Source organism: Mustelus asterias, chromosome 15 (genome assembly GCF_964213995.1).
Source record: "Mustelus asterias chromosome 15, sMusAst1.hap1.1, whole genome shotgun sequence".
In the NCBI taxonomy this organism is placed as follows: Eukaryota; Metazoa; Chordata; class Chondrichthyes; order Carcharhiniformes; family Triakidae; genus Mustelus; species Mustelus asterias.
Window position 1 is genome coordinate 84,923,324 of NC_135815.1, and position 11,840 is coordinate 84,935,163.

General features: G+C 45.5%; 1 pseudogene across 1 annotated transcript in view; it reads left to right on the top strand.

Moving 5' to 3' along the window:
• The window catches only part of LOC144504618 (ras-related protein Rab-32-like), a 30,992-nt pseudogene extending 19,389 nt beyond the window's left edge, over positions 1 to 11,603 (top strand). The window contains exon 3 of the transcript XR_013499677.1: positions 11,042 to 11,603. The product of XR_013499677.1 is annotated as a ras-related protein Rab-32-like (transcript). The remainder of the gene's footprint in view (positions 1 to 11,041) is intronic.
• Positions 11,604 to 11,840: the final 237 nt, after the last annotated feature.

Genomic DNA, 11,840 nt, shown 5'->3' on the forward strand with positions numbered 1-11,840 from the left:
CGGTCCGCCTCCAGCCCTCTACAATTCCTGTCGTGGGTGGGATGGGAGCATTCCAGCCATTGTTTCAGAAAACTATTCTGGACATACTCAACCTTTCTAAGATCATAAGAAGTAGGAGCAGGGGTATGGCCTTCGGCCCTTTCAGCTTGCTCTGCCATTCAGTAAGGTCATGGCTGACTTGAGTCTGGCCTTAACTCCTCTTTCCTACCTTCCCCCACAACCCTTGGCTTTTGTGTTAATCAAAAAACCTGTCTAACTCGTCCTTATTCAATGACCTAACCTCCACTGTTTAAAGTTTAAGTTTATTAGTGTCACAGTAGGGGTACATTAACACTGCAATGAAGTTACTGTGAAAATCCTCTATTCGCCAACTCCGACGTCTGTTCAGGTACACGGAGGGAGAATTTAGCATAGCCTATGCACCTAACCAGCACATCTTTTGGACTGTGCGAGGAAACCAGAGCACCCGGAGGAATCCCATGAAAACACGGGAAGAACATGCAAACTCCACACAGACATCACCCTAGCCAGGAATCGAACCAGGGTCCCTGGTGCTGTGAGGCAACCGTGCTAACCACTGTGCCACCATTTCACCCACTGTTCATGGGTGCAGAGAATTCCAAAGACTAACACTCCTCTGAGAGAAGAAATTCCTCCTCCTCTCCCTTTTAAATGGGAGAACCCTTATTTTTAAACTATGCCTCCTTGCTCTAGATTCCTTCATGAGGGAAAACATGCTCTTAGCATCTACCCTGTCAAACCCCCTCAGAATCTAATTTATTAAGGTCACCTCTCATTCCTCTAAACTCCAAGCAATATAGGCCCAATCTACTCAGCCTTTCCTTGTAAGACAACCCCTTCATCCCAGGAATCAGCTTGGTGAACTTTCTCTGAACTTCTTCCAGTGTAAGAATATCTTGGGTGGGTTTCCTCCGGGTGCTCCAGTTTCCTCCCACAGTCCAAAGGTGTGTGGGTTAGGTGGATTGGCTATGGTAAATTGCCCCTTAGTGTCAGGGTGACTAGCTAGGGTAAATGTATGGGGTTATGGAGATAGGGCCTGCGTGGGATTGTGGTCGGTGTACACTCGATGGGCCGAATGGCCTCCTTCTGCACTGTAGGATTCTATGGTCTCTCCTTAAGTAAAATCTTCATGGTACTCTGGGTGTCATCTCACCAATGTCCAGTACAGTTGAAGTAAGACTATTTTTATATTCCATCCTGCTTGCAAAGAAGGGTAACATTCCATTTGCCTGCTATACCTGCATGGTAACGTTTTTGATTAGTGTATGAGGACACCCAGATCTCGCTGTACTTCAGCATTCTACAGTTGTTCTCTATTTTAATAATATTCTGCTTTTCTATTCTTTCTTCCAAAGTGGACAATCTCAAATTCTCCCACATCATACTCTATCTTCCATTTTTTCCCCTTTCATTTAACCCTTAGCAGACTCTTTGTATCATCTTCACAACTTGCTTTCCTGCCGATCTTTGTATCATCAGCAAATCTGGCTGCAAAATAGTAAGTCCTATCGTCCAAGTCCTTAATGCAGATCATAAATAGTTGAGGCCTCAGCACTAATCCCGATGGAGCTCCACTAGTTTGTCGGATTGAAAATTACTTAGTTTGTGGTTAGTTAGTTAGTCCTCTATTCAGTCCAATGTATCCGCCAACAACATGAGCTCTCACCTTCACAGGATCACAGAATTGTTACAGGTGCAGAAAAAGGCCATTTGACCCATCGTGTCTGCACCGTCTCTCCAAATGAGCATCATGACTTAGTGCCATCCCCCTGTCCCTTCCCCATACCCCTAAACACTATTCCATTCAAGTAATCATCTAATGCCTTTTTGAATGCCTCCAGTGAGCTAAGACCTTCTGAACCAAGATCATTTCTCACTCCTGCACTGATCTTATTTATTCACAGAGTTCTCCCAACTTCTTTTCCTTTCTTCCTGTCTTTCTGAAATGTCAAATACCCTGACATGTGCTAGTCTGCTTATGCCAATCTATATGAAAGTTAACACCCTCTCTAGTGCAATCACATCCTTCCTATAGTGCAGTGACCAGAACTGCACATAATACTCCAGCTGTAGCCTAGCAAGAGTTTTATCCAGCTCCATCATAACCTCCCTGCTGTTATATTCTGTGCCTTGGCTAATAAAGGCAAGTATCCCCCACCTTTGCCTAGGCTGCATACTTGTCTAACCTCAGCATTTATACAAGTTATTGCTTCTCAGCTACTACCATGAGCCTGTACACAACTTCCAGCATATATGTATACCCTTTACAACTTCATAATTCTACCCAAAAGGTTTGAGTGCCTGTTTACCTCTCATCTTATCGTAGAGTCATAGAGTTTTGCAGCACAGAAAGAGGCCCTTCGGCCCATCGTGTCAGCGCCAGTCAGCAAGCACCTATCTCAATCCCATTTCCGAGCACTTGGTCTGTAGCCAGTATGCTATGGTGTTTCAAGTACTCATTCAAATGCTTCTTAAATGTGGTGAGGGTTCCTGCCTCCACCACCACTTTTTCAGGCAGAGAGTTCCAGATTCCCACTACCTTCTGTGTGAAAAGGTTTTGTCTTAAATCCCTTCCCTTAAATCTATGCCCCTTGGGTATTGACCCTTCCCCTAAGGGAAAAGTTTCTTCCTTTCTACCCGATGTTCCTCATTATTTTGTACACTCCGATCAGGTCCCTTCTTGACCTTCTCTGCTCGAAGGAAAACAACCCCATTCATTAACAACTTTTAAGAAAACGCAAGAAATTAAAATCATTGAGATGTGCCGTTTCATTTATTGCCATTGGTTATTTATAGTTTTGTTTCTAAGTGGTAAAACATGCCCCTTTCTCTTGCCTGCACGTCCTGTTCACTCTGAGCTGGGCGAGTTACTGTTCAACAGAAAGAATTGTTTGCAAACGTCCGCGACATTTTAAAAGCCAGCCTTTCAACCTCTTGGCAAAGCAAAACAACCTCTAATCATAGCTGAAATGCTCCAGCCCAGGCAACATCCTGGTGAATCTCCTCTGCACCCTCTCTAGTGCAATCACATCCTTCCTATAGTGCAGTGACCAGAACTGCACATAATACTCCAGCTGTAGCCTAGCAAGAGTTTTATCCAGCTCCATCATAACCTCCCTACTGTTATATTCTGTGCCTTGGCTAATAAAGGCAAGTATCCCATTTGCCGCTTTAACCACTTTATGCACCTGTCCTGCTGCCTTCAGGAACTTTGGACAAGCTCCCCAAGATCCCGCTGGTCCTCTGTATTCCCTAGCATTCATTGTATAAAGAACAAAGAACAGTACAGCACAGGAAACAGGCCCTTCGGCCCTCCAAGCCTGTGCCGCTCCTTGGTGCAACTAGACCAATCGTTTGTATCCCTCCATTCCCAGGCTGCTCATGTGACTATCCAGGTAAGTCTTAAACGATGTCAGCGTGCCTGCCTCCACCACCCTACTTGGCAGCGCATTCCAGGCCCCCACCACCCTCTGTGTAAAAAACGTCCCTCTGATGTCTGAGTTATACTTCACCCCTCTCAGCTTGAGCCCGTGACCCCTCGTGATCGTCACCTCCGACCTGGGAAAAAGCTTCCCACTATTCACCCTATCTATCCCCTTCATAATCTTGTACACCTCTATTAGATCTCCCCTCATTCTCCGTCTTTCCAAGGAGAACAACCCCAGTCTACCCAATCTCTCCTCATAGCTAAGACCCTCCATACCAGGCAACATCCTGGTAAACCTTCTCTGCACTCTCTCTAATGCCTCCACGTCCTTCTGGTAGTGCGGCGACCAGAACTGGACGCAGTACTCCAAATGTGGCCTAACCAGCGTTCTATACAGCTGCATCATCAGACTCCAGCTTTTATACTATATACCCCGTCCTATAAAGGCAAGCATACCATATGCCTTCTTCACCACCTTCTCCACCTGTGTTGCCACCTTCAAGGATTTGTGGACTTGCACACCTAGGTCCTTCTGTGTTTCTATACTCCTGATGACTCTGCCATTTATTGTATAACTCCTCCCTACATTATTTCTTCCAAAATGCATCACTTCGCATTTATCCGGATTAAACTCCATCTGCCACCTCTCCGCCCAATTTTCCAGCCTATCTATATCCTGCTGTATTGCCCGACAATGCTCTTCGCTATCCACAATTCCAGCCATCTTCGTGTCATCGCAAACTTGCTGATTACACCAGTTACACCTTCTTCCAAGTCATTTATATATATCACAAATAGCAGAGGTCCCAGTACAGAGCCCTGCGGAACACCACTGGTCACAGACCTCCAGGGGTAAAAAGACCCTTCAACCACTACCCTCTGTCTCCTATGGCCAAGCCAGTTCTCCACCCATCTAGCCACTTCTCCTTGTATCCCATGAGCCTTAACCTTCTTAACCAACCTGCCATGTGGGACTTTGTCAAATGCCTTACTGAAATCCATATAGACGACATCCACGGCCCTTCCTTCATCAACCGTTTTTGTCACTTCCTCAAAAAACTCCACCAAATTTGTAAGGCACGACCTCCCTCTTACAAAACCATGCTGTCTGTCACTAATGAGATTGTTCCGTTCTAAATGCACATACATCCTGTCTCTAAGAATCCTCTCCAACAACTTCCCTACCACGGACGTCAAGCTCACCGGCCTATAATTTCCTGGGTTATCCCTGCTACCCTTCTTAAACAACGGGACCACATTCGCTATCCTCCAATCCTCAGGGACCTCACCCGTGTCCAAAGAAGCGACAAAGATTTCCGTATGTATTGAAGTAATGTCTTCTTTAGCCACTAAGGCTGTTGCTTCCCCTCTACAATTTCCCTTGGTTTCACTTGGGTCTCCTCACCTGGTATATTCAGTTGGAAGTCTTGCATCCAACTCTTCAGAATGGTTACCATGCCATACCTCACCATTTTCTTACGAAGAACCTTACTGTGCTCAAACTGGACAGCACATTTCCTATACTTCAACAACAGTTGGCTGTAAAGTGCTTTCGTACATCTTAAGGCCATGAAAGCTGCTACATTAGTGCAAATCTGTCTTGCTTCTTGCTGTTGGTGTTACCCTGTCACTGTTGAGGTAACAGCAGAACAATGATCCTTTTAAAAAGCAAAGAGCATTTCAACTCTAATTAAATAATCTGACATTTCCCCAACAGCCTCACCCTGCTTGGTTCCATTCCTCTCATTTCACTAATTAGCCTTCAATGTCTTTGCCTTGTTAGATTTTCAAAACTATTCGTTGTGTGCAAAAAAAGCAACAGCAATTATTCTGCACCTTCAATGTAACAAAGAAAGCCCCAAAACTATTCATATTGGGAATAAATAAGGGAAGAGTCACAAAACTATGGTTATGTGGGGAGTGATTCAGAGGAGTAACCAATGGGTGTCACAGTGGTTAGCACTGTTGCCTCTCAGCACCAGGGACCTGGGTTCAATTCCCAGCTTGGGTCACCGTCTTGTGCGGAGTCTGCACATTCTCCCTGTGTCTGCCTGGGTTTCCTCCGGGCGCTCCAGTTTCCTCCCACAGTCCGAAAGACATGCTGGGTTAGGTGCATTAGCCATGCTAAATTCTCCCTCAGTGTACCCCAGCAGGCGCCGGAGTGTGGTGAGTAGGGTATTTTCACAGTAACTTCATTGCAGCGTTAACGTAAGCCTACTTGTGACACTAATAAATAAATGTAAAACTTAGATCATTAAGATGTGGGGGTGATTTGGAGGGGCAATTAACTATTGCAGGGGCAGAGACAAAAGGGTGCTGAGCTCTGTTGCGGGGCGGGTGGGTGGTGAGTCAGAGGGTGGCAGTAAGTGTTGTCAAAGTGATGGGGGTTACGGCAGTTTTGGAAGGAGGCGAGGGTTGAATCTGTTACTCAAGATGTTGGGAGGAGAGGGGGCATATGGGTGGCCAGAAAGGTCACAGGAACTGCCAGTGTCACTCCAGAGTGCCTGGCTTTACAAAGGTCGTGTTTTTAAGTCTCAAATTATGGGTAATACAAACATCAATTATATGAAGCTGTGCCGGGAGTATCCGAGTGCTGCCGAGGAGGTGGGATTGGCAATCACAAGGTTAAATCAAGAGCTGGCCCAGAGAAAAAAGGAAGAGAAAATTATCTTTCTAAAGTGGAGTTTCACAATTACGTCCACACTGTGTGAACTATCCAGAAGTGAACTGAAGATTAACAGCATCTGACTCTTTCAACCCGTACAGCAGGTTTTCATCATGTACTTGGGTTCTGAGGTTTTGTAACGAGGGCGTTAGGAGATACTGCTTGGCGTTTTGGTGTCTTGACAGACATGTCTCTTCTCTCAGAGCAGGAAATGGCGATTCTACCCATCGGACCCATTCTACCACTCAATCAGATTACAGCTAATCTCCATTTACCCACCGGTGCTCCACATCCCTCAGTACCTTTACACAACAAAGACCAAGTGATCTTAATCAATTGGCCTGCTGCATCCGTAACTTTTGGGAGGGTTGTAGATTCTCGCTATCCGACACGTGGAAGAGGGTCCGTTCTACCTCCCGAATGATTTGACTCTAATTTTAAGGTGTCCTGCTGTGTTTCTTTTTTATTCTGTCATGGAACGTGGACATCGCTGGCAAGGCCAGCATTTGTCGGCCATCCTTAATTCAGAGAAACATAGAACCCCTCCAGCGCAGAAGGAGGCCATTTGGCCTATTGAGCCTGCACTGACAACAATCCCACCCAGGCCCTATCCCCACGTATTTACCCTGCTAATCCCCCTGACACGAAGAGGCAATTTAGCATGGCCAATCCACCTAACCTGCAAAGCTTTGGGATGTGGGAGGAAACCGGAACACCCAGAGGAAACCCACACAGACACAGGGAGAACGTGCAAACTCCACACAGACAGTGACCCAAGCCGTGAATCGAACCCAGGTCCCTGGCGCTGTGAGACAGCAGTGTTAACCACTGTGCTGCCCTTGAACTTCTCTTGAACAGAGTGGCTTGCTAGAACATTTCAAAGGGCATTTAAGAGTCAAACACCATGCTATGGATCTGGAGTCACATGTAGGCCAGACCACATAGGAACAGCAGATTTCCTTCCCGTAAAGGATTATCTGATTATCTTACCAGAGGGAATAGTTTCTCTGTATCTATCCTGTCGCATCATTTGATCATTTTAAGCACCTCAATCAGATCACTGCTCAAACCCCTAAATTTGGAATGAGTAGAAGCCAAGTTTATACAATCTCCTTTTAATTTAACGCCTTGGGTCCAAAGTCATTCCACGTACATCAAGCTGTGCCTGGTAAAGCGGCCTACAGAAATCCTTTCTGTGTAAATTGCAGATTTTGCCAATAATACAAGGCGGACCTAGCTTGGTTGATGTTGGTGGGTGAAGACCAATTAATCTGAGTGGGCACTTGCTTAAGGTGGGGGTAAAGGGTATAAAGTGAGATGGTGTAAGGGCTGTTAGAATGATGGATGGAAGGACAAAGTTCAAGGCGGCGGTGGGGGGAGGAAATAAAGGATTCTTCTGGTCCACCTTGTTGACCATGGCTCAATGAGGCACATGCTTGCCTCTGAGCCAGACAGTGAGTTATCCCCAGTGGCCTGGCCAACATTTCTCCCTCAAACAACATCACTAAAAAGTAGCTTTATCTACTCATCATCGCATTGTTGTTTGCGGGAGTTGGCTGTGTACAAATTGGTTATCGGTACATTACAACAGTGACTGCAAGAAGTTAATGGACTGTGAAGAGGTTTGGTTCCTGAAGTTATGCAAGATGCCACATAAAGACAAGTTTTAGAACATAGAACATTACAGCGCAGTACAGGCCCTTCGGCCCTCGATGTTGTGCCGACCAGTGGAACCAATCTAAAGCCCCTCTAATCTACACTATTCCAATATCATCCATATGTTCATCCAATAACCATTTGAATGCCCTTAATGTTGACAAGTCCACTACTGCGGCAGGCAGGGCATTCCACGCCCTTACTACTCTCTGAGTAAAGAACCTACCTCTAACATCTGTCCTATATCTCTCACCCCTCAATTTAAAGCTATGTCCCCTCGTGCTAGCCATCACCATCCGAGGAAAAAGGCTCTCACTATCCACCCTATCTAATTCTCTGATCATCTTATATGCCTCTATTAAGTCACCTCTTAACCTTCTTCTCTCTAACAAAAACAACCTCAAGCCCCTCAGACTTTCCTCATACGATTTTCCCACCATACCAGGCAACATCCTGGTAAATCTCCTCTGCACCCTTTCCAACACTTCCACATCTTTCCTATAATACGGCGACCAGAACTGTACGCAATACTCCAAATGCGGCCGCACCAGAGTTTTGTACAGTTGCAGCATGACCTCCTGGCTCCGAAACTCAATCCCTCTACCAATAAAAGCTAACACACCGTACGCCTTCTTAACAACCCTATCAACCTGGGTGCCAACCTTCAGGGATCTATGCACATGGACACCCAGATCCCTCTGTTCATCCACACTACCAAGTATCTTACCATTAGCCCAGTACTCTGTATTCCTGTTACTCCTTCCAAAGTGAATCACATCACACTTTTCCGCATTAAACTCCATTTGCCACCTCTCAGCCCAGCTCTGCAGCTTATCTATGTCCCTCTGTAACCTGCCACTTCCCTCCGCACTGTCTACAACTCCACCGACTTTAGTGTCATCCGCAAATTTACTAATCCATCCTTCCACGCTCTCATCCAGGTCATTAATAAAAATGACAAACAGCAGTGGCCCCAAAATAGATCCTTGCGGTACACCACTAGTAACTGAACTCCAGGATGAATATTTCCCATCAACCACCACCCTCTGTTTTCTTACAGCTAGCCAATTCCTGATCCAAACCACTAAATCACCCTCAATCCCATGTGTCCGTATTTTCTGCAAAAGCTTACCATGGGGAACCTTATCAAACGCTTTGCTGAAATCCATATACACCACATCAACCGCTTTACCCTCATCCACTTCTTTGGTCACCTTCTCAAAGAACTCAATGAGGTTTGTGAGGCACGACCTACCTTTCACAAAACCGTGCTGACTATCCCTAATCAAATTATTCCTTTCGAGGTGATTATAAATCCTATCTCTTATAATCCTTTCCAATACTTTGCCCACAACAGAAGTAAGGCTCACCGGTCTATAATTACCAGGGTTGTCCCTACTCCCCTTCTTGAACAAGGGGACAACATTTGCTATCCTCCAGTCTTCTGGCACTGTTCCTGTAGACAATGACGACACAAAGATCAAAGCCAAAGGCTCTGCAATCTCCTCTCTAGCCTCCCAGAGAATCCTAGGATAAATCCCATCCGGCCCAGGGGACTTATCTATTTTTACCCTTTCCAGAATTGCTAACACCTCCTCCTTATGAACATCAATCCCATCCAGTCCAACAGCCTGCATCTCAGTACTCCCCTCAACAACACTGTCCCTCTCCAGTGTGAATACCGACGAAAAATATTCATTTAGTGCCTCTCCTATCTCTTCAGACTCCACGCACAACTTCCCACTACTGTTCTTGACTGGCCCTAATCTTACCCTAGTCATTCTTTTACTCCTGACGTACCTATAGAAAGCTTTAGGGTTTTCCTTGATCTTACCTGCCAAAGACTTCTCATGTCCCCTCCTGGCTCTTCTTAACTCTTTCTTTAGGTCCTTCCTGGCTAACTTGTAACTCTCAAGTGCCCTAACTGAGCCTTCACGTCTCATCTTAACATAAGTCTCCTTCTTCCTCTTCACAAGAGATTCAACCTCCTTAATAAACCACGGTTATTTCCTTGATCTTTCTTCTATGTTGCCTTTCAAATTATAATACATAAATGTTTTCTTGTAAAAAAAGATTGTTTAAGGGTGGCACAATGGTTAGCACTGCTGCCTCACAGCGTCAGGGACCCGGGTTCACTTCCGGCCTTGGGTGTCTGTCTGTGTGGAGTTTGCACGTTCTCCCCGTGTCTGCGTGGGTTTCCTCCGGATGCTCCGGTTTCCTCCCACACGCCAAAGATGTGCAGGTTAGGTTGAGCAACCATGCTAAATTGCCCCTTAGGGTGAGACTTTCTCGTCCCAAAACCAGAAAATCCCATCAGAGGTCAATGGACCTTTGCAGCGTCTACCCCAGCCTGTACAATTCCTGTGGCGAGTGGGACGGGAAAACTCCCCCCTTAGTATCATGGGGATAAGTAGGGAAATGCATGGGGTTATGGGGATAGGGCTCGGTGGAATTGTTGTCGGTGCAGACTCAATGGGCCAAATGGCCTCCTTCTTCATAGAAGACAGAGGGTAGCGGTGGAAGGGTGCGTTTCTGAATGGAGGGCTGTGACTAGTAACATTCCTCAGGGATCAGTGCTGGGACCTTTGCTGTTTGTAATATGGATAAATGATTTGGAGGAAAATATAACTGGTTTGATTAGTAATTTGCGGACGACACAAAGGTTGGTGGATTTGCAGATAGTGATGAGGACCGTCAGAGGGTACAGCAGGATATAGATCGGTTGGAGACTTGGGCGGAGAGATGGCAGATGGAGTTTAATCCGGAGAAATGTGAGGTAATGCATTTTGGAAGGTCGAATACAGATAGGAAATATATAGTAAATGGCAGAACCCTTGAGAATATTGATAGGCAGAGGGATCTGGGTGTACAGGTACACAGATCACTGAAAGTGGCAATACAAGTGGAGAAGGTAGTCAAGAAGGCTTACGGCATGCTTGCCTTCACCGGCCGGGGCATTGAGTTTAAAAATTGGCAAGTCGTGTTGCAGCTTTATAGAACCTTAGTTAGGTCGCACTTGGAATATAGTGTTCAATTCTGGTCGCCACACTACCAGAAGGATGTGGGGGCTTTGGAAAAGGGACAGAAAAGATTTACCAGGATGTTGCCTGATATGGAGGGCATTAGCTATGAGGAGAGGTTGGAGAAACCTCCATACCAGGGAACATCCTGATAAATCTTTTCTGTATCTTTTCGAAGGTGCGAGGGGCAAGGTTCTTCTGCACTGTAAGGATTCTATGATAATAGAACTTTTTTGTTTCTCCTTCTTGCAGGAGAACATAAACATTGATGAAGCAACACGGCTTTTGGTGAAGAATATTCTGGCCAGTGATTTGATCCATCTGACTGAAAACAGGGATGCGGATAATGTTAACCTCACAGAGATGATTGAAGAGGATGAGGACAAGGCGCGCTGCTGCTAACATACTGCCCCTCGCCCACTTTACGGGAGCTTCAGAGACTATGGCTGGAGTGTTACCACTCTTCACGCCGGTGGGATTTTCCCATCCCACTGCAGTGAACGGAGATTTGGCTTGGCACCAAACTCTCCGACTTCACTTCAGCAGGAGCTTGGCGTGAACGGCCAGTAAGATCGCGCCCAACAATCTTCAGGTGATCTTTTCTAAGCTACAGCAAAGGGGATGACTGCCAAAAAGAGACTAATATGCCTTCAACTAACAATTATTTAAAAGGAAGTTTTCCCCTCAGTTTTAATTAGGAATGGAATGGTAAGAAAAATACTGTTGTCAAATTTTCTGTAATCTTTTTGAAGTAACATTAAAATAATGGTTCGGCCTGTTAATTCTTGTATAGTGTCTAACTTTCCCCCAACATTCTGAGGTATCTGACACCATCTGCTCTCTATTAACAAGATTGGAGTTACTTCCGTTTAAAGATTTTGGGTTCTGCTATAGCAATTTACATCAGTTTGTGAATTGCCTGAATTCTGCATGCATTATAAATGTAAAATAAGTTTTTGTGCATTGTGCTGTTGAATTTAGCTCATCCATTTTGACTGGACACTGTATTCTCAGTAAGACATTGCAGTAAGGCGGCAGCCTCATGGGACCA